The sequence below is a fragment of the Lactuca virosa genome, chromosome 1 (assembly GCF_052849685.1).
Source record: "Lactuca virosa cultivar CGN04683 chromosome 1, Lactuca_virosa_CGN04683_v6, whole genome shotgun sequence".
Classification (NCBI taxonomy): Eukaryota; Viridiplantae; Streptophyta; class Magnoliopsida; order Asterales; family Asteraceae; genus Lactuca; species Lactuca virosa.
Window position 1 is genome coordinate 19027358 of NC_136426.1, and position 26767 is coordinate 19054124.

Here is a 26767-nt window from a genome sequence, read left to right on the forward strand (position 1 = left end):
CCGAGAATTTTCATAAAAAGAACGTCCAAATCTGACTTCGTATGAGTAAGTTATGATTTTTCTAAGTTTCGGAATAGGATTAGACAGCTAAAAACTCGAAATAAAGATCAAGTGATTTTTAGCCGACGCAACCTAAACGAGAATCGAAGGTCTCGTCAATAGTAGTACAACGGTAAAAAGACAGACGAAAACGGACGTCGGATGAAGAAGTTATGAATTTTTAACGGACTTTTCCTGTCCCGGCCTGTTAAAAATATAATAATAAAAATAAAGTCAAAATTAGCCGACGGAGTCTAAGCGAAAGTTGTAGAGCATAATTCCACCTACGCGTGGATATAAAGAATGTCAAAAACGGAGTTCGTATGCAAAAGATACGAATTTCTGAAGTTTATGGCACAAACTTCGAGACTGGCCCGAAGCTGTACGCCCAACGTACACGAGGTTACGCCCCACGTACCTCGCACGTAATCGATCCGGAGTCGGCCACGTCCCCCTCTTCTTCGCATCCAAACACATATCATACCTCTTGACACGTCCGAGGCTCGGGTTCCGATCAGTCGACACCTCGCAGGTACGCCCCACGTACGAGGAGTACGTCCCGCGTAGAAGACAGCCATGCAGTACGCCCAGCGTACCGAGGAACTCCGCCCCGCGTAGTGAGCTGCTTCGGACCCTATATAAGGGATGCGAAGGCTGCCGTATTTATGTTACAAAATCTCTCACTTTACACCCTCTACTCTCTCTAAATTTACACTAACACCCCCCCGAAGTCCCGGTATCATTCCCGACACCCGAAGCAAGTCCCGACACTCCGAAGTTCCCGAGAAAATTATATTTCCGAGTCGAAACTCTGCCCGCGTAAGGTCGTTTTTCAACTAAAATCCTCAGTTTCGTCACAAAAAGTCATATTTAGAGTCGAAGTGCTGCCCAAATTAATACTTTAACTCCCGGTTATTTCACTGTGTGTTCAATATATGGGAACAATTGTATGTTATGTGTATGTGTTATGTGCTTTTCCGTGCTATCATCTCGTGTTATTATTTCTGCTATTTTGACAGTAAAGTTGTACCTTTGGCCATGTGATAAGTGAAAGGACTTAGATTCACAGTGGTATTGGTATGTAGCCTCTAGCCGTGTAGAGCATGTCTCGCAAGAGAATGACTTCTACCCCTATGGCATTGGCAGAAGGTTAGATAGGGATGAAAGCCTGAAATCTACCAAAATTTTTAATAATAAATTGTATGTCATCTGTGCCATTTGGGCCGAAGCGTTATTGATGTTTATCAAGTATCGAAATTGTTCTGTCTCATTGATTGTTATGGAATGTCTGTCGCATGATTCACATATGCTTTTGTTGTTCCTTATTCCCTTTGTTTCTGCCATATTGAAGTATATATATAGCATTACGTTATATTGTATCTATTATTGAACTCACTAAGCGTCACCGCTTACCCCTCTCAGTGTTTAACAATTGCAGGTAATAAGCATCCAGTATAGTCATATACTGTTGGAAGATTTAGAATAGTTTATACTATTACTTTTGTACTTGTGTTTACGTTTGTATAAAAGCTTTAATATCCTGGGTAGTTATGTAATATACTAAAACTTAGTCGGTTTGTATCCAGTCGTTTGTAATCAACGTATCAATGTAAAATATTGTTTTTTAATATGCATGTAGCATGTTTTGGAGTAAGTTGGAGTGATAATAATGTTATATATGAAAGTTAGGGTTTTTCAATCATGGTATCAGAGCACTAGTTTAAGTGAACTAAATATCACAGATTGATATTTAGACTTAAACTGTCTAACGTTCAATATATGAACGGAGTCATTTGTAAGTATATGGATACAAACCATAGGAAATATTTAAGTGGGGTATTGGGTAGTGATAAACCCTAGTATTCTAAAATATTAAGTTACTTCAAAATTTTCAGAGAATTAATTTAAGTGAACTAGGAATTTTGAGAATTTCTAGACTTAAACATGGATTGCTAAGGGATGATGATACGATGTGTATCTAGTATATTTTAGGTTGAATACCTAAATGGACAAGCACTAGAATATTAGAGGAGATATGCCTTATATTCTAATATGTGCTAAATGATAAATGGATATAGCGTGCCTTAGGTTGCTTACCTATATTGCTATTACTTGAGAAAGTTTAAGGTCTGTTGCCGACCATAGTATGGAAGAGGAAATTTTATGTATTCCAGATTCTAAAATTTATGTATTAGAACTGATATGAAACCTTTCGAAGTAATAAAAAGACTTATGATAGTCGACATCGATAATTTTATAGATAAACGATCGAGGGATATCGTAAAATAATATTTATCAAGTGATATCGTAAATAGTGTATTAATACCTATAGAGTGGTATTGTACATTCAAAGTATAATTAATGAAATAATAACACCGTTGGAAGAATCTTGTGTATTCGAAGTACATTCGGACGAGATGAATGTTTTGGCATAACCGATGAAGTTGTTCCACCGCTGTCCAGATTGAAGCAATGATTGCTTATAAAGTAGGAAGAACCGAAGATGGTGATCAATACTTCGGCAGTATCGCAATTGATGTTGTGCAAGATTTAGAAGAATTAAATGAAGATCAAAGGAAAGGCTAATGAAGTTTTCAGACTCAATAGGCCAAGACTTTGCCTAAACATTTGATGTAGTATGTAGTTCAAGTAGTAAGCCTATACAGGATGTTCAGACTTAGTATTTAATAATATTGAGTGACGATTGACTTCTATCACATCCTTATGGAAGTTCCATTGTGTGTTAAGTCAACTTTAACATACATGAATAGGATAGTGAAATAAGTTATTTGGTTGTGAAAAGACTGAGTGACTTGTTAGAGTAAGGTAGAATACTTAGTTGAAAAAGATATACATTCATAGTATTGTATGAGAAGAGATGTTGTAGCTAGGAATGACAGAGAATCAAGTTGAAGCTAGTAGAACATGCTGAGATGCAGCTATAATGCAGACTTCCTTGGATAGACTCCTAAGAAGAAGACTTAATCATATACAGGAATGACGATATTATGGAAGAATAATGAAATGAATAAATGTGCATGGTGATTTGCATGAGTTAGAAAATGATGCAGATAGTTGGAGATCGTTCGTCTTCACACTACCAGAGTAAATTCTGGTATAATGTGTCTTGTAAAGTAGACACTACCCGAGAAAGAATTTATATGAAGAATTTGGAAATGAAATTCTCATCGACCTAAGAAAAATATTAGGATATGCTAGATCGAGCTTATGCATAAAAGAATTCTAGAAAATGAATTTAAGAAATCCAAGATATGTTTGATAGAAACGTGAAATCCCTAGTTGAGTCTAGGAGAAATTGTTCTATGTACTTGTTTGAACACACTTAGGTGTGAAAAGTTTCTTTGTGAAAACTTTTGAAAGGTGACTTGGGAACTGCGAGACAATACTTGGGACGAGTATGAGTAGGTGTGAATAGTAGTAGAGGCCTATACTACTAGAAGCACAAGAATCACACTTGGATCAGGGAAAAGTCACAAGGTGACCAAGAAGCTAGAAAATTGATTCCGTTTTTGTTTGAGTATGTCATTACCTTCGTTTCGGTGATGACTAAGAAGATGATTTTTGTTCAGACCTTAATGGTCGTAAAGAATCGAGTCCGATTAATATAAATCAGCGAAGTGAGTTGATTGGTTTAGAGAATCATGTCTCGTGTAGTGACGAAATTTCAGTCAGAGAATTGAAGAAGGAGATGGTCAGACGGAGAGAACAATCCAAACGGTAGAAGATATGCTTTGTGCATATGTCTTGGAGTTGGTGCATGTCAAGTGGAAACACCATCGAGGCCCAAATTATACTTGGTAAAGTAAAAATGAGATAAGAACGAAATATCCCCAGTTATTTAAATCGATGTGATTCCGGGGACGAAATCCTCAAAAGGAGGAGGTATTTGTAACATACACGTTCAGTTATCGTGTTATGTTAATTTAAAAGTGAATAATATAATGAAATATTATATGAATTTAAGCGTTGAGTTCTAACAGATAGTTTTTACTAGAAATAAAGTAAAACTATGTTTAGAATCACTCGGAAAATATTGGAAGTCTTATAAGATTCCAATCTAATGTCAAATATTGAAATTTAACGAAAATATAAAATTTGAAATAAGTAAAATTTTATTATTGAAAGTTGTAGATAATTTCGTTAGAAACATTTAGGCGAAAACCTCATCGAAATCCGAGTTATGACGAAGAAGTTATGACTTATTGAAGTTTCGCGACAGAACCGGCACGACGCCATATGACGTAAAAAGTGAGTTTTTGATAAACTACTTTTTAGCCTTTATGATCTAAATGAAAGTCGTAGTATTCGTTAAACCGAGAATTTTCATAAAAAGAACATCCAAATCTGACTTCGTATGAGTAAGTTATGATTTTTCTAAGTTTCGGAATAGCAGTAGACAGCTAAAAACTCGAAATAAAGATCGAGTGATTTTTAGCCGACGCAACCTAAACGAGAATCGAAGGTCTCGTCAATAGTAGTATAAGGGTAAAAAGACAGACGAAAACGGACGTCGGATGAAGAAGTTATGAATTTTTAACGGACTTTTCCTGTCCCAGCCTGTTAAAAATATAATAATAAAAAAAGTCAAAATTAGCCGACGGAGTTTAAGCAAAAGTTGTAGAGCATAATTCCACCTACGCGTGGATATAAAGAATGTCAAAAATGGAGTGCAATATATAGAGTCGAAGTGCTGCCCAAATTAATACTTTAACCCCCGGTTATTTCGCGGTGAGTTCAATATATAGGAACAATTGTATGTTATGTGTTATATGTGCTATGTGCTTTTCCGTGCTATCATCTCGTGTTATTATTTCCGCTATTTTGATAGCAAAGCTGTACATTTAGCCATGTGATCAGTGAAAGGACTTAGATTCACTGTGGTATTGGTATGTAACCTCTAGCCGTGTAGAGCATGTCTCGCAAGAGAATGACTTCTACCCCTATGGCATCGGCAGAAGGTTAGATAGGGCTTAAAGCCTGAAATCTACCAAAATGTTTAATCAGAAATTGTATGTCATCTGTGCCATTTGGGCCGAAGCGTTATTGATGTTTATCAAGTATCGAAATTGTTCTGTCTCTTTGATTGTTATGGAAAGTCTGTCGCATGATTCACATATTCTTTTGTTGTTCCTTATTCTCTTTGTTTCTGCCATATTGAAGTATATATATGGCATAACGTTATATTGTATCTATTATTGAACTCACTAAGCTTCACTGCTTACCCCTTTCAGTGTTTAACAATTGCATGTAATAAACATCCAGTATAGTCATATACTGTTGGAAGATTTAGAATAGTTTATACTATTACTTTTGTACTTGTGTTTACGTTTGTATAAAAGCTTTAATATCCTGGGTAGTTATGTAATATACTAAAACTTAGTCGGTTTGTATCCAGTCTTTTGTAATCAAAGTATCAATGTAAAATATTATTTTTGAATATGCATGTAGCATGTTTTGGACTAACAATGTTTTTAGTATGAAAGTTTGGGTTCTCTCAAAAACTTAGAATGGTGAAAACTAAAATATATCAAAAAGTATGAGTTAACAAGATAGAAGAATTTTCAAAGTTTATCAGTATTAATTTCTTTTTCTTTCAAAATAGTATGTTCTTTTCATTTTGGCCTTGTATCCAATGTTCTTTTAAAGATATTTTAAATAGAGATAAATAATGAAATCCTTTGGTAGGATTATTACTTGATCTACCACCCAACATCATTGAACTTGTCCAAGTGGATAACATATTTGGTTTTTTGGTTTTTTTTGGAACGGATGAGATGTTATATAAACCAAGAACAAACAAACAGATAACTAGTCACGTACAAAACGTTTGCAGAAAATACAAGAAAAACAAAGATTAAATTAGAGAAAAAAAAACCAAATCTTTTACTATAGGATGAAAAAAACACACCGGGAACCCAAAACTGCAGCAGAGGCAACCAAAGCCCAAAATATCAACATAAATAAAGTTGTAGTATCATCAAGTATTAAGAACACCAATTAGAGCTTGCTTTCATAAATTGCCGGATCTTTATACCTATCATCAATGTTACAAGACTACCTCTATTTTAAAAATATAAACTCGAGAGAAATTCACTTCTTTGGCGTACGAAATAAAGATGATTTAACATCAAACTTTTTAGGGAATTGCATCCAATAACAATGTACTTTCCAGAGTTTTCCATCTGCAACCGAGATCACCAAAAATATCATTATTCTTTATAAATGCAACATAATCTACTTTAATAAATGAAAGTTTTTTGCCACATGTCCTCTTTTCCTTCATTTGGATACATGACATTTTCTAAAATTTTTAAATTTTCTATTTTTCCACTTGTCATTTTATTGTATTTTTCATTTTATTAAATTAAAATTCCACATTTAATATGTAAGGTAATATATATGTAAGGTATTTATTAGAAAGGGTTTATATATGTAATGTATTCAATACATTAAAGTCTCATTAATTTTAATAATGCAAAAAAATTCTCATTTTTCTTATAAATTCAAACTTTTCAAATTGTTAAAAATTTTATATTTAATTTTTTTAAAATAAACCCATGTAATACATGGGTGTCACACCTAGTTAAGAATAACTTAGGTAGCATTCAACATTGCTTCTTTTGATTTTTTTGATTAACCATTCACATATTTATTTTACTTCTAGGTTTTGTATATTTAACCCTTTTATTTGATAATATTTCATTTTACCATCTGATTATAACTAAATTACAAATATTTGTAATTTTTACTAATTAATTTATCTTATTAGATAATATTTCATTTATAAAATATTAAGGTTTTAATGGCTATATAGTATTTTCAATGTATTTTATTTTCTAAGTATAACACAATATTTCTTTATATTTTATATTTCAAATAAAATCTGACATAATTTGTATATTTACAATTGTTTGTTTGTGGCATTCAATTCACTTTCGATAAAAAATTATTTATGCTTGAAGGGAAAAAATGGGGGATAGTTAATATTTCTTTCCTTTTAATGGTATATATATATATATATATATATATATATATATATATATATATATATATATATTTTAATAAAAGAATAAGTTTATTCTCTTTTTGTCATTTGTCACTCTATTAGGTCATCTAATTAATGTCATGTCACTTGTCAACCTATTGATTCTCCATTTTAAATTTTAACATTTTCCACTCTAATTACATTAAATTAATAACATTATAATATAAATTAAATTAACATTAATACAGATTATAAGGTCACGTATCTGTTTAAATCAACCATTATAATTTTATATAACTAAAAAACTATCTCTTAATTAACAATTTATTTAAAATAATTGATTAATAATTTTGATTTTTTACTATGAAAATTTAATTAATTTTATAACCGTGGTTCCCACGAGTTATAAACTAGTATTATAATAAATGAATGTTTTTTTTGTCACATGTTACACTCTCATTCAATTTGCCAAATGTCATTTTGTTGTTATTTTGAATTAATATTTTTTACACGTGTCAATTTATGAGTTTTTTTCTATTTAATAAATTACAAATAATACTTTAATGTAATAATTACAATAAATGTAGTAATAAATGAATATCAACTTCATTAATGAACTTACTTTCTTATTTCAAAATTCCAAATTAAGGTCATTAGTTTATTTTGTTTATTTATTTAAATTTAAAAGATAAAAAAAATCAATTTTAATAATTCATTAGTTTTCTTATTTTTTTATAACTCTAAAGTTCTTAAATATTTAGACATTTATATTTAATTTTTTTAATTAACCCATGTAATACATGCGTCTTACATCTAGTGTATATATATATATATATATATATATATATATATATATATATATATATATATAAAAGAGAGATGCTCACTCGGTTGACATTATTCAACAATGTTTGAACTCTTTTTTTTTGCAATTCCATAACTAGAAATACAATCTTCTCTAATTGTTGCACGTGATATATTGTTAAACGCGAGATTAGCTTCTTTCATTACCACATTAAACAAATCATACTCAACAAAGTTAAAAGGCAACTCGTGGACCATAAGCATATGAGAAATAACCTCTCTCATCCTAGCATTATCAAATTTCCAAGTTCTAACCATTGACGAAGCATCCGACTTTCCTGGAAACATCTTTAAATTTAACTGACCTTGTACTTCTCGTTTTCGTTTAAAGTCGGGCAATCTTTCGCAGCATGCCTAAGCAATGGTGTGGTTGTTCCTTCTTTAATATCACGAAAATGTTCCCAAACTTCTGAAGTCTTTTTCCGTTTTCTTTTAGTAAATGGAATTTGTTCTTCATTGTTAGCTGCATTTGCTGGTTCTGTACCACCACCAAGGTCATCCATTGCTGCAGCTGTATCGACATCTCCATCATCAGCTGTAATAACAATAACATCAGGGCAAGGAGTGTCTTCCATCACTGGAGTGTTTGTACTTTATTCAAATTCTTTCGATTCGAATGGCGAGTGTGAGTCTAAATATTGGTCATCATCAAAAAGAGGCGGTCGATTATGAGAAACACCGGACATCTACCATGCAATAATAATCAAATCTTATCATAGAAGTGTTAAGAAAAATGACCAACATAATTATAGAGCTTAAAAAGCTTCAATAGATGTTTACCTGCTGATGAAACCTCCTGTGTCCGAGTCGTAGTCGAAAACAGAGTATGATACGATGGTCTATGATCGATGCTCAAGCTTGACAAGAAGTCCAGAAGCGGCGTGACTTGAAGTCTGATGGTCTCGTGACAAAGTTCTATCGTTTAAGGTGGAGACGGCTTGAACACAAATTCGATTGTCTCGTCTGAGGCGGAGACGACGTGTGAGGAAGCAAACCCTAGTACTAATTGGACGATGACAAAAAGTGCGTAATGAATATTTTGACCTGATTTATTTAGAGCTTTAGGTATGGGCCCATTGAGATGGTGTTATAACACCTTATAACACCAAGGGGGAAATGGTGTTCATGGTGTTATGACCATGTTATGAGGAGGTTAAGAGGAGAAAAATAGAGAGAGAAGAAATGTGCAGCCAATCAATGTTCCCGTTTCAATATGTCATAACGCCAACAAAATATGCCATAACACCAAGGGAGAAATGGTGTTCATGGTGTTATGACCATGTTATGAGATGACACATCAGTAAAAATACCACTTCTCGTTGCCCATAGATTACATAACACGATTTCAATATGATTGAAAGAACCCCTTTCTATACTTTCATATTTTTGAAAGACCCAAACTTTCATACTTGACAATATAGTTACTCCAAAACATGCAACATGCATATTTATAAAATAGTATTTTACATTGATAAAGTGATTACAAAGGATTGGATACAAACCGACTATGTTTTAAGATTTTACATAACTACCCAGGATATTGTAAATCTATACAAACCTAAACCAGAATACAAAAATAATATTACAACTATTCTAAGTCTTCCAACTATACTGGGTGCTTATTGTCTGCATTATGTTAAAACATTGGGAGGGGTAAGCGATAACGCTTAGTGAGTTCAATAATAGATACAATATAACGTTATGTCATATATATACCAATATGGCAGAAGCAAATAGGAGCAAGGAACAACAAAGGCATAATGTGATAAGCTTTCCCTAACAATTATTGATTTGATTCAAAGATATACAATCATTGAGATATAACAATTTCCATACTTGATAAACATCAATAACGCTTCGGCCCAAATGGCACTGAAGACAAACAATTTCTGATTAACATTAAGGTAGATTTCAGGTTTTCACGCCCTGTCTAACCTTTTGCCAATGCCATAAAATAGAAGTCATTCTATTACGGAGACATGCTCTACCTGGCCAGAGGCTACGTACGCCCTGTCTAACCTTCTGCCAATGCCATAGAATAGAGTCATTCACTTACTGGGGGACATGCTCTACATGGCCAGAGGCTACATACCAGTACCACCGTGAATCTGAGTTCTTAAACTGATCACATGGTCAAAGGTATAGCTTTGCTATCATAAATAGCAGAAATAAAAATAACACGGGAAAATAACCCGGAATAATAACACCGAAAAGCACATAGCACATATAACACATAACATACAATTGTTCCTATATATTAAACTCATTGAGAAATAACCGGGGGTCAAAATAGTAATCCGGGCAACACTTCGGCTCTAAATATGACTTTCTTCGTTGAAAACCGGGCTCTGCGAAGGTAGAGCTTCGAAACCGAAAAGATAAATTTTTCGGGCTTCTCGGGAATCTCAGGGCGCGTTTCGGGCTTTGGAATAAGTACCGGGGCTTCGGGGGATGTCAAAATAGTAAAAATATTGAAAAAGGGTGAAATAGTGCCAAAATTCTAAAAATACCCGGGAGGGTTCGCATGGCTGCTATTTATAGGACCGAAGGCTCGGATCCGAGGCTGGGAAGCGAGAGGCTCGTATGCGAGGCTCGGACGAGCTGTCAGCAGGGCGAGGCTCGGTTCGGACAGATGTGCGCTTCGGATTGGGCCTCCTCCTCGGTCGTATCAGGAGCCAACACGCGGGTCGGATCACGTGGGGCACATGTGAGATCACGTGGCTTCTTCGGACACCTATGCGACACGCGTCGCTTCTCGGACATGCCACGCAGCAGCTTCGGACACGTGGCCAACTCCGAGCGAGGGTGACGTGGCAATCACTATTCATGCGAAATTTCTCGAAAAATGTGCCCAATCTTGTAAAATCCATAACTTTCTCATACGGACTCCGTTTTTGACGTTCTTTATATGCACGCGTAGAGAAAATTATGCTCTACAACTTTCGTTTAGACTTCGTCGGAAAATTTTGACTTTATTTTTATATTATTATTTTTAACAGACCGGGACTGGTAAATACGTTAAAAATTCATAACTTCTTCATCCGACGTCCGTTTTCGTCAGACTTTTTACCGTTGTACTACTAACGACGAGACCTTCGATTCTCGTTTGGGTTGTGTTGGCTAAAAATCACTCGATCTAAAATTCGAGTTTTTAGCTATCTACTGCTAAGCTGAAACTTGTAAAAATCATAACTTCCTCATACGAAGTCAGATTTTGGCGTTCTTTTTATCGAACTTCTCGGTTTAACGAATACTACGACTTTCATTTAGATCACTAAGGCTAAAAAGTAGTTTATCAATAACTCACTTTTTACGTCATTCGGCACCGTGCCGGTTTTATCGCGGATCTTCGATTGGTCATAACTTCTTCGTTATAACTCGGATTTCGATGAGGTTTTCGCCTACGTGTTTCTAACGAGATTATCTACAACTTTCAATAATAAAATTTTACTTATTCCAAATTTTATATTTCGCTAAATTTCACTATTTGGCTTTTAATTGGAATCTCATAAGACTTCCAATATTTTATGAGTGATTCTAAACATAGTTTTACCTTATTTCTAGTAAAAACTATATGTTAGAACTTAACACTAAATTTCACATAATATTTCATAATATTTTTAACTTTTTGGATTACATAACACGATTTCAAAACGTGTATGTTACACCATACCATATGCTCTTAATCAAAATTGGCCAAGGTACTTTTAAACACTTGTAACCGATGCTCCCCTCACTTAGACACTTTTACAAAAAAAATCATTTTTCTTTTTTAAACATAATCACTAATTCACGAGTACTTTATTGCGTACACACAAATCAACGTAATCAATATTTTGATTATATATATATATATATATATATATATATATATATAATAAACGAACGAACGTAAACAAACATAAACGAACGAACGTAAACAAACATAAACGGACGAACGTAAACAAACGAACGTTCACAAACGTAAACGAACGAACAAGAGCATTGTTCGTGTTCGTTCGTTTAACTAAACGAACCAGATATCTTGTTCATGTTCGTTCGTTTATTAAATAAGCGAACATAAACGAACTTCCCGGCGAATGGTTCACGAACTGTTCGCCGAACGTTCAGTTCGTTTACAGCCCTACACAGAACTATTGTTGCATTAGAGAGAGAAAGTTGAAATAGCACACACAACTATTGCACCCATCCTATTTTAGTATTTTTTTCCTTTTGTCTAAAAGTCTGCAATATTTAATATTTTTTACGGCTAATACGTTTTGCAAGACAATGTGACATTTTTTCTTGGCATGCCATGTAGCTTCTCAACAGCTCAAATGAGATTCTTTTTTCACTAAATAATTTATGGGATAATGCCATAAAAAGCCTTAAGTTTGGTTGAAAATGTCGGTTTTATCTTCCGACAGATTTTTGGTTCGTTTATACCGTAAGATTGTCATTTTTTTTTGCCGGTTTTGCCTTTTTTACCTGTTATAACAGGTTTTAGGTTACCATGAAATATTATTTGCGAAAAAACCCTTAAGTTTACAAATATTTCGCAATGAAACCCTTGGACCGTTTTCCTACCAAAACAAAATTGTCTAACTGTGGTATCGACATTCCTTGTTCCTTATGCCCAATTTGTAACAACTCTATAAAAAGATATACGGCATGTGCTCATCAAGTGATAAGTGACGCCCAAATTCTTCTCAAGATAAATTGGTGGTGTGATATATGTTTGTCTAATCTTATTCTTATTCATGATTTACGTAGTTTTTTTGGATTCGTTGTATATATTCATGACTCGTAAAACAGGTTTAGAGGTGATCATAGTCACTATGTGGTGGCATTATTTCCATGCGATTATTTTTTAAAAGTAAATAAAAATATTTTATATGTTTAAAAGATTTGTATTTCATAAATAATAATATATCATATATTTTTTTATAAAAATAAATATAGTTGTATAACCTAATATTTCTGAAACACAAACATAAATATTTTATATGTTTAAAAGGTTAAACTATTTTAGCATAGTTAATTATTAGTTAACATACGTTTTTTTTTTAATTTTGTTTTGAAAAGTTTAAGTATTAATTAACAAATATATATAAAATTTGATAAAAATAAATATTTTTTTTTAAATTTAAATATCAAAAGTTTATATCGAACCAATATAGAATTTATCGTAGTTAAAGATAAAAAATATGTTTCGGTTTTGGTTTCATAATATAAATACGGTAAAATTTATATTGGTTTTATATAAACTTTTGATATTTAAATTTTAAAAACTATTTAGTTTTATCAAATTTTGAATATGTATTTATATTTTATATGTTTATAATCTTAATGGTTTTTACATAAAATATTTATAAACTTAAGGGTATTTTTACAAATAATATTTTATGGTAACCTGAAAACCTGCTATTACTGGTAAAAGTGACAAGTCGCTACAAAAAAGTGACAAATTTGCGACATAAAACGAACCAAAAATCCATCGTAGGGTAAAACCGACATTTTCGGCCAAACTTAAGGCATTTTATGGTTATAACCCATAATTTCGAGTTGACAAATCTTAAAAAGTAATCTATTTGATTTTTAGAAATATCAAGTTTAGTCCTTCATTATTTTAGTTTCATGAAATGTCTGTGTTGTTTTAATTTATATTGTGTTTGGTCCCTCACCCATATAAAAATATTTTTTATCCTATCATTATGAAAAATTCAATAAATAATTTCGAGAAGACAAATCTTAAAAAGTAGTCCATTTGGTTTTCAGAATATCAAGTCCAGTACCTAATTTTTTCGGTCTCATGAAATGTCTCTGTTGTTTCAATTTATATCGTGTTTGGTCCCTCACCCATATAAAAATACTTTTATACGCTTTTTAAATTATTTTACATTTTCTTTAATCAAATTTTAATTTAAACAAATAAGAAAATAAGATGGATCCCACTCGACCCTACTTATCATCTCTCTCTCTCTCTCTCTCTCTCTCTCTCTCTCTCTCTCTCTCTCCTGGATAGATATGGTTAGATGGATGGAGAAAAAGATATATATCATCATTTTTTGATTCCATCGGTAAGGTATTGATTTCAATATGGAAGCTTATGTACCTTCCTGAAACCATTGTGTTGAAGATGAGGCTTGCTTTGTTACATCATCGGCATCAAAGGAAATCAAAAGAGGTGTTACGGGAAACTTATAAATGACTTACCATTAATGGAGTTGTAAGGCTCGTTCTATAAGAATATGCATAATCACGAATCTTCCAGTAGTGGAATAAAGTTGAGATAGAGTTGTGATTGCTATTGCTAGCAAGATCATATTGGGGAAGACATTTCAAGGCTGATCAACACGTTCTTCTGATTTTCTGTGACATCCCCTAATTTCTCGGCCAGAAAAGACCGATTTAATTTATGCTTTTTAAAATAAAATCAGAGAAATCTTTTTAAAAGATGTTGCGGAATTGGTCCCCAATACAAAATATGATAAAAGTTTGTCAAAACCTTTCTTTAAGAAATATATAATTTCATTTCATATCAAAACCTCGGGATGTCATGTTCCGATACAGATCAAAAGAATAAACAAGACATTATAAGCCTTTTAACAGTTATTTACAACTACTGGCCTATAATCCAAAATCTCTCATCGTCCTCCGACTATGCTCGGGGTCCACTACCTGTAACATAAAAAGCTGACTGGGTCAGGCTTGGGAGCCTGGTGAGCATATAGGGTTTTCAACCCACAGTAATAATAAACTTATTAAGTTCACCAATCAACAATAACCCTGATTACCCGTTCCCGTTATCCTCACCTTACGTCCCTAAACACTTTTCACAAGGGACCTAGCCTAAAGAATATCATCGGGATGGACACTACTGCTAAGGGGTTTCCTCAGCCATACATGTCCTAAAGGCAACCATGAGGGGGATGGAGTACAACGAATAAACACCCAAGTTCATTAACACCTACAGGTTGCGGGCATGCTAATGTTTCCCACTGGACTGTCTAGAAAGTCTGTGGTCGTCATCCAAACTCCGCTAGATGACTGAATCACAAATCACATCGAGGCCTCTCATCACTTTATTTTATCACACACCAACTATCTACCCATGTTCTACCCAAGATATTTGTAGATAAAAATACTTATACAGTTTAAAACTTGTATAAAACATCAACTCATCAGTCACCTCAAATAAACAATTAATATATTTACACATAGCACGTATTATAAGGTAAATACTTCATATCTATGTGTAAAATGAAAGTGACTATACATTCACTTGTTTTGATGAAAATCGGGCAGCAATTCGTTTCCTAAAACGTTCGTTTCTAATAAAACTGGGAGTTTTATTCAGAAACCGGGCTCTGCGAGGGTCGGGCTTCGAAACCGAAAAGATTAATTTTCCGGGCTTCTCGGGCTCTTCGTGGCGTATTCCGGGGGTTATAATCGATACCGGGGCTTTTGGGAATGTTAAGATGAAGAAAATATGAAGAAAGGGGATAAAAATGGCAAAATTCCAAAACTACCCGAGAAGGCTCGCAAGCCCTCTATTTATAGGGGAGTCCGAAGTCGGTTAGAAGGGGGGAGTCATCAGGCGAGGACACACGGCAGCAGGGCGAAGGCGCGCAGCACATGGCTCGCACGTGCGAGGGGCTCGGTTTCGGCCTCTGATTGGACCGCGGTCTAGTCCGAGGCTCGGAGTCGTGGCACCATTTGCGAAGCTCGGACGCGTCATAGAAGGGTACGAGGCAGCTCCTGATTGGCCGAGCCTTCGGTCCGAAGAGAAGGTGACACACGTCGACAGGTGGCCTCGGATGACTCAGCAGAATTTCGGATGACTCAGCCTTATTTCGGACACGTGGCACATGCGAGGCGAGGACACGTGGCCGAAGTCCACCTATGCGAAATTCCTCGGTTTTCGCGCCAAAACTTCTAAAATCCATAACTTTCGCATACAAGCTCCGTTTTTGACGTTCTTTATATGCACGCTTAGGTAAAATTACGCTCTACAACTTTCGTTTAGACTTCATCGGCAAATTTTGAATTTAATTTTTATATTATTATTTTTAACAGACCGGGACAGGAAATCCGTTAAAAATTCATAACTTCTTCATCCGACGTCCGTTTTCGTCAGACTTTTTACCTTTGAGCTACTAATGACGAGACCTTCGATTCTCATTTAGGTCGTATCGGCTAAAAATCACTCGATCTAAAATTCGAGTTTTTAGCTGTGTACTACTAAGCTGAAACTTCGAAAAATCATAACTTCTTCATACGAAGTCAGATTTGGGCGTTCTTTTTATGCATACTCTCGGTTTAACGAACACTACGAGTTTCGTTTAGATCACTATGGCCAAAAAGTAGTTTATCAAAAACTCACTTTTTACGACATTCGGCCCCGTGCCGGTTTTGTCGCGAAACTTTGACAGGTCATAACTTCTTCGTTATAACTCGGATTTCGGCATTCTTTATATATCCGTAATCCTTGTCACGCCCACTACAAGTTTCTGAATAGATATCGACTTTATCTAAAATTTAATTTTGACGCTCATTGTTATTCTTAATTAATTAAACCCTAATAATTAAGCATAAAACACATAATTCACATAATATTCACATAATTCTTTTTCATTTCTTCAAAATGAGTTACAAAGGTTAACCTAGACCATAATGTCAATATTAATGCCTAGCCTAGAAACAAGGGCATTACAATTCTCTCCCCCTTAGGATGATTCCGTCCCCGGAATCACACATCAGCAAACAAATGCGGGTAGCGACTCATCATGTCACTCTCCGTTTCCCAAGTGAGATTTGGCCCATTCGTATGTTTCCAACGCACAAGCACTAAATCGACCATCTTGCGCCGCAACTTCTTAGTCTTACGGTCAACGATTGCCTCAGGTTCTTCGATCAACCTCTTGTTTTCATCCAACCTTAACTCAGAAATGCGAATTATGTCGGGCACATCTCCCGTGAACTTTCTCAAATAGCACACATGAAAGGTATTATGAATACCCTCCAGTTCTTCTGGTAATTCTAGCTTGTAAGCTTGATTCCCGATCCTCTGAGAACTTTAAATGGTCCAATAAACCTTGGACTCAACTTTCCCCTCTTACCAAATCTTATAAGTCCCTTCCACGGCGAGACTTTAAGTAAAACCGAATCTCCAACTTCGAAGGATATCGGTTGTCTTTTCTTGTCAGCATAACTCTTTTGTCGATCTTGAGCAGCTAACATCCTTTCCCTTATCACTTTCAATTTTTCAGCAGTTTGATGGACTATCAGAGAAATCTTTTTAAAAGATGTTGCGGAATTGGTCCCCAACACAAAATATGATAAAAGTTTGTCAAAACCTTTCTTTAAGAAATATATAATTTCATTTCATATCAAAACCTCGGGATGTCATGTTCCGATACAGATCAAAAGAATAAATAAGACATTATAAGCCTTTTAACAGTTATTTACAACTACTGGCCTATAATCCAAAATCTCTCATCGTCCTCCGACTATGCTCGGGGTCCACTACCTGTAACATAAAAAGCTGAGTGGGTCAGGCTTGGGAGCCTGGTGAGCATATAGGGGTTTCAACCCACAGTAATAATAAACTTATTAAGTTCACCAATCAACAATAACCCAGATTACCTGTTCCCATTATCCTCACTTTACGTCCCTAAACACTTTTCACAAGGGACCTAGCCTAAAGAATATCATCGGGATGGACACTACTGCTAAGGGGTTTCCTCAGCCATACATGTCCTAAACGCAACCATGAGGGGGATGGAGTACAACGAATAAACACCCAAGTTCATTAACACCTACAGGTTGCGGGCCTGCTAATGTTTCCCACTGGACTGTCTAGAAAGTCTGTGGTCGTCATCCAAACTCCGCTAGATGACTGAATCACAAATCACATCGAGGCCTCTCATCACTTTATTTTATCACACACCAACTATCTACCCATGTTCTACCCAAGATATTTGTAGATAAAAATACTTATACAGTTTAAAACTTGTATAAAACATCAACTCATCAGTCACCTCAAATAAACAATTAATATATTTACACATAGCACGTATTATAAGGTAAATACTTCATATCTATGTGTAAAATGAAAGTGACTATACACTCGTTTTGATGAAAATCGGGCAACAATTCGTTTCCTAAAACGTTCGTTTCTAATAAAACCGGGAGTTTTATTCAGAAACCGGGCTCTGCGAGGGTCGGGCTTCGAAACCGAAAAGATAATTTTTCCGGGCTTCTCGGGCTCTTCGTGGCGTATTCCGGGGGTTATAATCGATACCGGGGCTTTTGGGAATGTTAAGATGAAGAAAATATGAAGAAAGGGGATAAAAATGGCAAAATTCCAAAACTACCCGAGAAGGCTCGCAAGCCCTCTATTTATAGGGGAGTCCGAAGTCGGTTAGAAGGGGGGAGTCATCAGGCGAGTACACGCGGCAGCAGGGCGAAGGCGCGCAGCACATGGCTCGCACGTGCGAGGGGCTCGGTTTCGGCCTCTGATTGGACCGCGGTCTAGTCCGAGGCTCGGAGTCGTGGCACCATTTGCGAAGCTCGGACGCGTCATAGAAAGGTACGAGGCAGCTCCTGATTGGCCGAACCTTCGGTCCGAGGAGAAGGTGACACGCGTCGACAGGTGGCCTCGGATGACTCAGCAGAATTTCGGATGACTCAGCCTTATTTCGAACACGTGGCACATGCGAGGCGAGGACACGTGGCCGAAGTCCACCTATGCGAAATTCCTCGGTTTTCGCGCCAAAACTTCTAAAATCCATAACTTTCGCATACGAGCTCCGTTTTTGACATTCTTTATATGCACGCTTAGGTAAAATTACGCTCTACAACTTTCGTTTAGACTTCGTTGGCAAATTTTGAATTTAATTTTTATATTATTATTTTTAACAGACCGGGACAGGAAATCCGTTAAAAATTCATAACTTCTTCATCCGAAGTCCGTTTTCGTCAGACTTTTTACCGTTGAGCTACTAATGACGAGACCTTCGATTCTCATTTAGGTTGTGTCGGCTAAAAATCACTCGATCTAAAATTCGAGTTTTTAGCTGTCTACTGCTAAGCTGAAACTTCGAAAAATCATAACTTCTTCATACGAAGTCAGATTTGGGCGTTCTTTTTATGCATACTCTCGGTTTAACGAACACTACGAGTTTCGTTTAGATCACTAAGGCCAAAAAGTAGTTTATCAAAAACTCACTTTTTACGACATTCAGCCCCGTGCCGGTTTTGTCGCGAAACTTTGACAGGTCATAACGTCTTCGTTATAACTCGGATTTCGGCATTCTTTATATATCCGTAATCCTTGTCACGCCCAATACAAGTTTCTTAATAGATATCAGTTTTATCTAAAATTTAATTTTGACGCTCATTTTTATTGTTAATTAATTAAACCCTAATAATTAAGCATAAAACACATAATTCACATAATATTCACATAATTCTTTTTCATTTCTTCAAAATGAGTTACAAAGGTTAACCTAGACCATAATGTCAATATTAATGCCTAGCCTAGAAACACGGGCATTACATTTTCCATCTTCTTTGAGAAAAACGATGGATTACTTTTTTGCTTTTGGCGGCTAACTAATTGAGGGAAATTACAATGCAAAGGAGGTCAAACCTTGATGAGGGAATTCAAGTTTTAACATCAGTGGTTCTGGTATCAAAGTCTCTCAATGGGGTTTTCAAATATTTTTTAAGGGTTTTGTTCAGACTTCAAAGGAGGAGGAATGATGGTAGTGGTCTTGAAAATGACCGTTGGGAAGTGGTGGATTGGAGATTTTTCGACGAACTTGTTCTTGAGGGGTAACCTAGGGAAGATGAGAGAGAATGTGGGTGAAAGGAGGTCATCAATAAATCAACCACCACTGAGTCATATCTGGCCACAACCACCGATCTCGCTACCAAATCAAACCAACAGCATCACTGCTTATTCTTTCTCCCTTCTATGATTTGTTGATACCTCTATTTCCCTCTTCCTCAAGCTCCATCTCCTTTCTCACTCCTCGATTTTGATATCACGTATGCATACACACAATCGACTGTGTGCTTTTATTATTTGTTCTGGTGACGCTATGTAGGTGACCACTGATGGTGGTCAAACATACTGGTAAGGGAGGGAGCGACAAAGAAGTGTTTGGCTTTTGCATTTTAGAGCTTATTTTTTATCAAAAAAATACAGAAATTCATAACTTTCTATCCTTTTTCTAATGATATCAAATTCGATAAAAAAATTTACTTCTTTTTTCCGTCAAATTCACACTGTGAATCTGTGCAGATTCACAATGTGAATCTTAATTCACACGGTGAATCCGAAAAATATAGAATTTATTTTTTAGCATTTACAATGTGAAATTCACACTTTTTAGTTTTTGTTTTCGATAAAGAATAAGGCCTAAAACTTGAAAAAATATTTGGTTCCTTGGAAAACCATTAATAATGATTCTCTATTGAACACACACACACATATATATATATATATATATATATATATATATATATATATATATATATATATATATATGATAAATGGGGTGGGTGGGGTCCTTTTTTTAAATTAGATTTTATTAAATAAAGTGTAAAATAAAGTAAAAAGGGTAAAAAAAATCTTTTTATATGAATGAGGGATGAAGCACGATAAAAATTGAAACCACATGGATCTTTTAGGAGACCGGAAAAAATAGGGGATGAAATTGATATTCCTAAAAACTACATGGACCGTTTTTTAAGATTCGTCTTTGAAAAATAGATCTAGATTTAAAAGTCTTTTTTTTTCGCACCAATGAAAGTCCATTTTCATTATGTACAATGCTATTAAAGTATTTTCAATTTTTCAAAACATACATTGTTATCACATACAATGTTATTAAAGTCCAATGTTATTATGTACAATACTATTAAAGGATCTTGATATTATGTATAATGGTAGTATATTATATTACTATTCCGTATAATGCTATTAAGTACACAATACACAATCGCTTGTATAACTCAATAATAGTGTTAACTCACAAAGTACAAACTCAACACTAAATTTAAGTCGCATGCATTTTCTTATTAACTACACATACATATATAAAATTCCATATACTTCAATATTCTTCGAAGTACCAAATGTTTGCTAATTAAGAACATATACATATATATAATTTCATATTCATCAAAAGTACCACATATTTCTATTCAATTTTGGCCCAAAAGTGTCATACAAGGTATTACATTATATTTACTTCCAAATAAGGCATATATTTTATACTAAGGTTTTAAGTACAATGGAAAGCTTTTCGTATTACATACATTTCATTTTCATAAACAACTTCAGGACAAAACTATCTATACCCTTCGCATCTTTTACACATTATTATCCACAAAAACCTTAAGTGAAAAAAATAGTGTTTTTCAAAAACCTCCCCATATTCTCATAACCTTACCACTTACAATAACTTACCATCATCTTTAACCTAATCCTTTACTTTCAGCTCATCCCCACCTTACACTGCTTAACCAACTTGCACCTCAAACCTAGTTTTGACCTTTGATTTAACCTTTCCCTCTAATTTATGTTTTTGCTTTCACCTTTGTTTCACCCTCTACAAACTTTTCCTCTGCATCACCCTTTATCCTACCTCCATTTGTAACATATGCTTCACCTTGTTGGGTTTTATGCACTCTAACATCCTTATGGTGCACATACAACCCTAATGCCTTGGATCTAAGTTTTATCTAGTTATACATGCAACAAAAAAATATCCAAAGCATGAAACATATAACTAGCATACAACTTGATATTTGAAACATAAAACAAGTTAGACAATTACCTCTTTGTTGTAGCTTGTAGAGTTTTTGGCCTTTCAAGAGCTTAGTGCCTCAAATGTTGCACCTTTAACGGAATCACAAAACACCAAGAGCAAGAGGAGGACAAATGAGAGAGAGGTTGGAGCACACAAAATCGGCTATACTCATGTTATGGCACTTGTGTGTGGATTTTAGGCTTAAGGGAATACATATATAGTGTAGAATTCCAAGAGACATATGTAAACACTAATTCTTACACTTAGGCTTATGATCCAATAACTCATATGGACTAACTCTTCATGGACTCTCACATAAACTTAGTCCATCATGGATCAATAGCCCAAACCATATGTATCACTGATTTACATAATCAATCCCCGTTAATTTGATTAGTCTCTTTTGATCACTAAATTAATGCCAAATTAATTCTTGATCAATACTAATTAAATAATATGATTTCTCAACTAATATATTATACTTATAATATATTAATAAATCACAAATAACCTCTTTCCCAAATATCCATCCTATCCAATTGCTCTAGTGAATGCAACCCAAAATGGACCATGCTACTCTCGGGTCAAGTACATACCAATTATAGTTCTGGGCTTAGACACCTAATCCAACAGTCTCCTACTTGGATAATTCTAATAACTATTATTACAAGTACGACTCCAAAATCCGATTAGCAATCGTAGCTCTCAAAAGCCGTTGTCGAACTCTGACGCGTCCATTAAATAAGGGATCATATATTCCTCCATTCTAGATATCGTATGAACTGATACATGGATTATAATCATTCTCTCTGTTCATGTGTTGTTTCCCGATTTCCGATTTATGACGACTGACTAATTGAACAAATCAAACCAGTCCAGGCTTAGCCAAGCGCTTAGGGTTGTCATCACTAAATCATCGAGGGGCCCACATATATCGCTTTTATCCCTATTATGGTAAAAGGAACAAATAAACTTCGACTCATATGCTTGATCCATTTACTCATCAAATCACACACAGTAATGCGTTTTATAACACCAAGTTACTGGTGCGTTTATACATCATCAATGTGCAATCGACTTGTAAACTGCAACTATATGTCTCCGCTTCAAGAATATAAGATATTATCGTCTCACTAATCACTCGTGATAAAATCCATGAAGTGATTCAGATGAGCGTGGTTTAATCCAATACTGAAATATTATTACAGGAGTACTCATGAATACTGTAGCAAACTTGTGCTATGTCTAAACACTTAAGACAATCTATAGACGAATTCATGAAAGTCTTACCTCAATACCTACTTCCAAAGTATGATCGACTGTGGATAGTTTGAATAATCTTATTATTTGGAAAGTCAAAACATGCAAAGTGAAACACAAGAATAATCGAATTCAATATGGTCTCAAAACTTTTGAATATAAATAAAACACCTTTTATTTAATCACCATACTGATTACACATTATTCGTTGTATAATGTTTCGATTAATTAACTTAATACTTGGATTAAAACAATAGTTATCCCATGCTCCAAGCATGCACACTATGTTTACTTATGGTCATTTCTTTGTGAAATAGATCAATAGAAGACATTTCTAATGAAACTCATTTCACAATTCCAAATCTTTATCACAAGTGTTAGATTCCAAACTATCATGCAATGATTCCTTTTATAATGTCGTGGTACCAAAGTCACAACCAATGATATAACAAAGTATTCCTTTGGAGATTGATAACAAAACAATTCCAAGGAAGCGAAGTCTCAAATTCAAAGTACATTCTTTTGAACATCCTTCTTGCACAAATATATTCTTAATATTCATCTCCCATAATGGAAACATTTCCATATATGCCATATGACAACTCATTATTAATAGAATCCTGTCTATTCATAATAATGTCAATATGGTCCATCAATTACTATACTTCCAACTACAAGTGATCAATCCTTAGCGAACCTTAGATCGTCCTTGATGGTTGTTTAACCACTTTAGTCATATCCGGATCTAGTCCTTTTTCCCTCTTAATGCCCTAGGCATTTGGAAAATTGGAACACGTGAGTATTATAACATATGCAATCGATCCTATATTCGAAGCATATGGGACACGATTCATAATGTCTTACATAAAGACATGATACTTGACCAGTCTTTTGCTATAATATTTCCATATATCGAATTTCCAATGTTGAAATATTCCAACATGGTATTCATATATATCCATGACTAAGTTTGATTAATACTTCAATCTAAACTTTTAGATTCGAAATAAAGTATAAGTATCCTCTCCCTTACTATAGCGAAACAACTTTTCAACCTTTGCACCTTTGCAAATTAGAACTTTGTTTCCTTTAAATAGTATTGCTAACTCGCAACACTTACCACAATCGTTATGCTCCCACTAGCATAACAATTATTTTCTTACTAGCATAACATTTATTCTCCCACTAGCTTTGACATGTATCCAAAAATCAGCCGGACTTCTAGAAATCAATACTTTATTGACTTTCTTACCAAAGTTCAGATTTATGATATGAGATGCTTCGATAAGCCTTTATCTAAGCTCATACACCTTTTATTAGAAAGTCCATATGTGTGTCTAAACTATTTCAGAACTTATAGCAATAAGTTCCGAATGTTCAAACTATTTGCCATTTATCACAATTCGAACTATGAAGAGGGATACCGTAATCATAATCGCATTTTAGAACGCAATTAACACAACTGCTATCTCCTTAAAATCTACTTAGTGAAAGCGTTTCCTCACAATCATTTTCATTAATTGGAGAGAAACCTTATGACACTTAGATTTTATAGTGTATGTGTTCCTATCCATGTGAATCTATCATTCCCAACCATTATCATAAGACAAGGTCTATGAAAAATTCAAACTCATATGGACTGAACTTGTTCAATCTTAATTTCTTGCCACTTGGCAGCACAAGGGCCTACCATGTCTTCCAAGTTGTTAAGCAGCTCACCTATACAGATCAATGAACTTTCACTGATCAAGGTCCTTCGCCTTATGCAAACAATTGAGAACTCATACAGCTCACATGCATAGTCAACTTTTAACTGGATTGGGCACAAAAACAAGAATATGTCAAAACGATAGGTTACAAACCTCAAGTTGTGAGCTAGTGATATACAATAGGTTTATTCTTGACTAGTTCCTGAAACTTTCCAAGATCTTTAACACTCCCACTAACTTCTTGACATATAAGATTCTCTTTTCAAGAAACACTCCTTGACAAACAAATATTCAAGAGTTAGTGCATATTCTTATCAAGGAAAAACACTTCATATAATTGGTCTTAGTTGGTCCTTGTCTTAAAGACATCACAACTACCAATTCTGAATGTGTTATAAACCTACTTAAGATATGTCACTCAAGGAACAATCTTGGAGTATGACTCTAAGACTTGATTTTGGAACGAAGTATGATTCACCTTAATTGGTTTAACCATTTCAACAATTCCCGATTCCTCTTCTTAGCCATACAAGTGCACTAAGGTGTGTTTAGATGATCAATTGTGATATGGTTTTCATAATCATTAAGATGATCATAAAACACGAAACTAAAGTACTCTCCTTTCCTTTCAGATTGGAGAAACTTTTATCTTTAGGCCTAATTTGATTCTTCTTATTCGTTCTGCTATACATTGAAACGTTTTTCAATGTTTCAGAATTACACTTAAACTTGTAAGCATAATCATATTTACTAAACTTTTAGTAAATCATGACGAATAGTCTTATCGTTCTTTGTGGTGGACCTGACCAGTGCACAACCAAGTGTACCCGATCACCTAGTCCTTCACTTGACTCACATATACATGTGAACAAGGAATTAGTCTTAATTTCCCAAAGACGAAGGTTCTCATTCATCACACAATACAAGTTGCATGATTCCAAGTTTCTATCCAATTGAAACTTGGGTGATGAGAATCTTTCCTTATTTGGTAAATTTTTTGACACTACCACAAACGAAAGAATCAAATCTATTTTCCAATATTGCTAACAATATATAAACACCAATTTTCATAAATACCATTGCAAGTAAATATGAAACAAGATAAAATCAAAATTTTCTTTATTTATAAAATTGCGGAAAATCTTGTCCTTACAATGCAATTACAAATGAAAACTATGTTACTACATATTTCTAAGCAATCTATCATAACTTCCTAAGTAGCAGCTCATAATTCTGGTCATCGAGTCATGCGATCGAAATCCATCTCTTCGCGATCAGACTCAACATGCTATTCCTTTAAGCTTCCTTTCTTTTCTTCGATCATACAAAACATCAAAATATGATCTCATCACATCATGTATTAAGAATCTTCAAATAAGAACTTAATAGAGTTAGATAGTGGACTTACCTGAAGCAGAGTCAACCACTTTGACTTTACCATCATTGTGATCCTTCAGGTAAATAAGGCAGCTTCACAACCAATGCCCCTTCTCTTGGCAGTAGTAACAAACAGACTCTTTTGGAATGGCACACAGGACAATCTCAGACTTAGCCTTTCTCTTTACCATTTGGTCTAATGGTTCGACCATGGCGGATCCCTTTCCATTGGGAAGAGAAGACTTTTCTGGACTTCCAATGTTTCCATTGTCAATGTCCATGGAATTTTGGGAAGTAGATCTTCCAATCAAGTTTGCTTTATCAGTGCTCCAAATCATTGCTGATTCAGCATCAATAAGCAAATAAGTAAGATCGATAAGGGTCACGTCGTGGTTTGTCAAATAGTAGTCTTTAACAAATTTACTATATGACTTAGAAAGTGAATGAAGAACCAAGTCAATAGCCAGATTCCTTGGGAACACGACACCCAACATTCCCAGCCTGTCAATATGCAACTTTATGTTCAAGACGTGAGCACATACAGACTTTCCATCTTCATGTTTGCTTGCCAATAGGGCTTGAGTGATCTTGAGCTTTCCAAGTCGACGAACATGTGGGCCAGGGAGAATATTTGGAGGAGGTGGAGGAAGGGAAGTTCCACTACAGCACGAAGAAGAGATTAATATTTCACCTCGATCTTCTTGTGG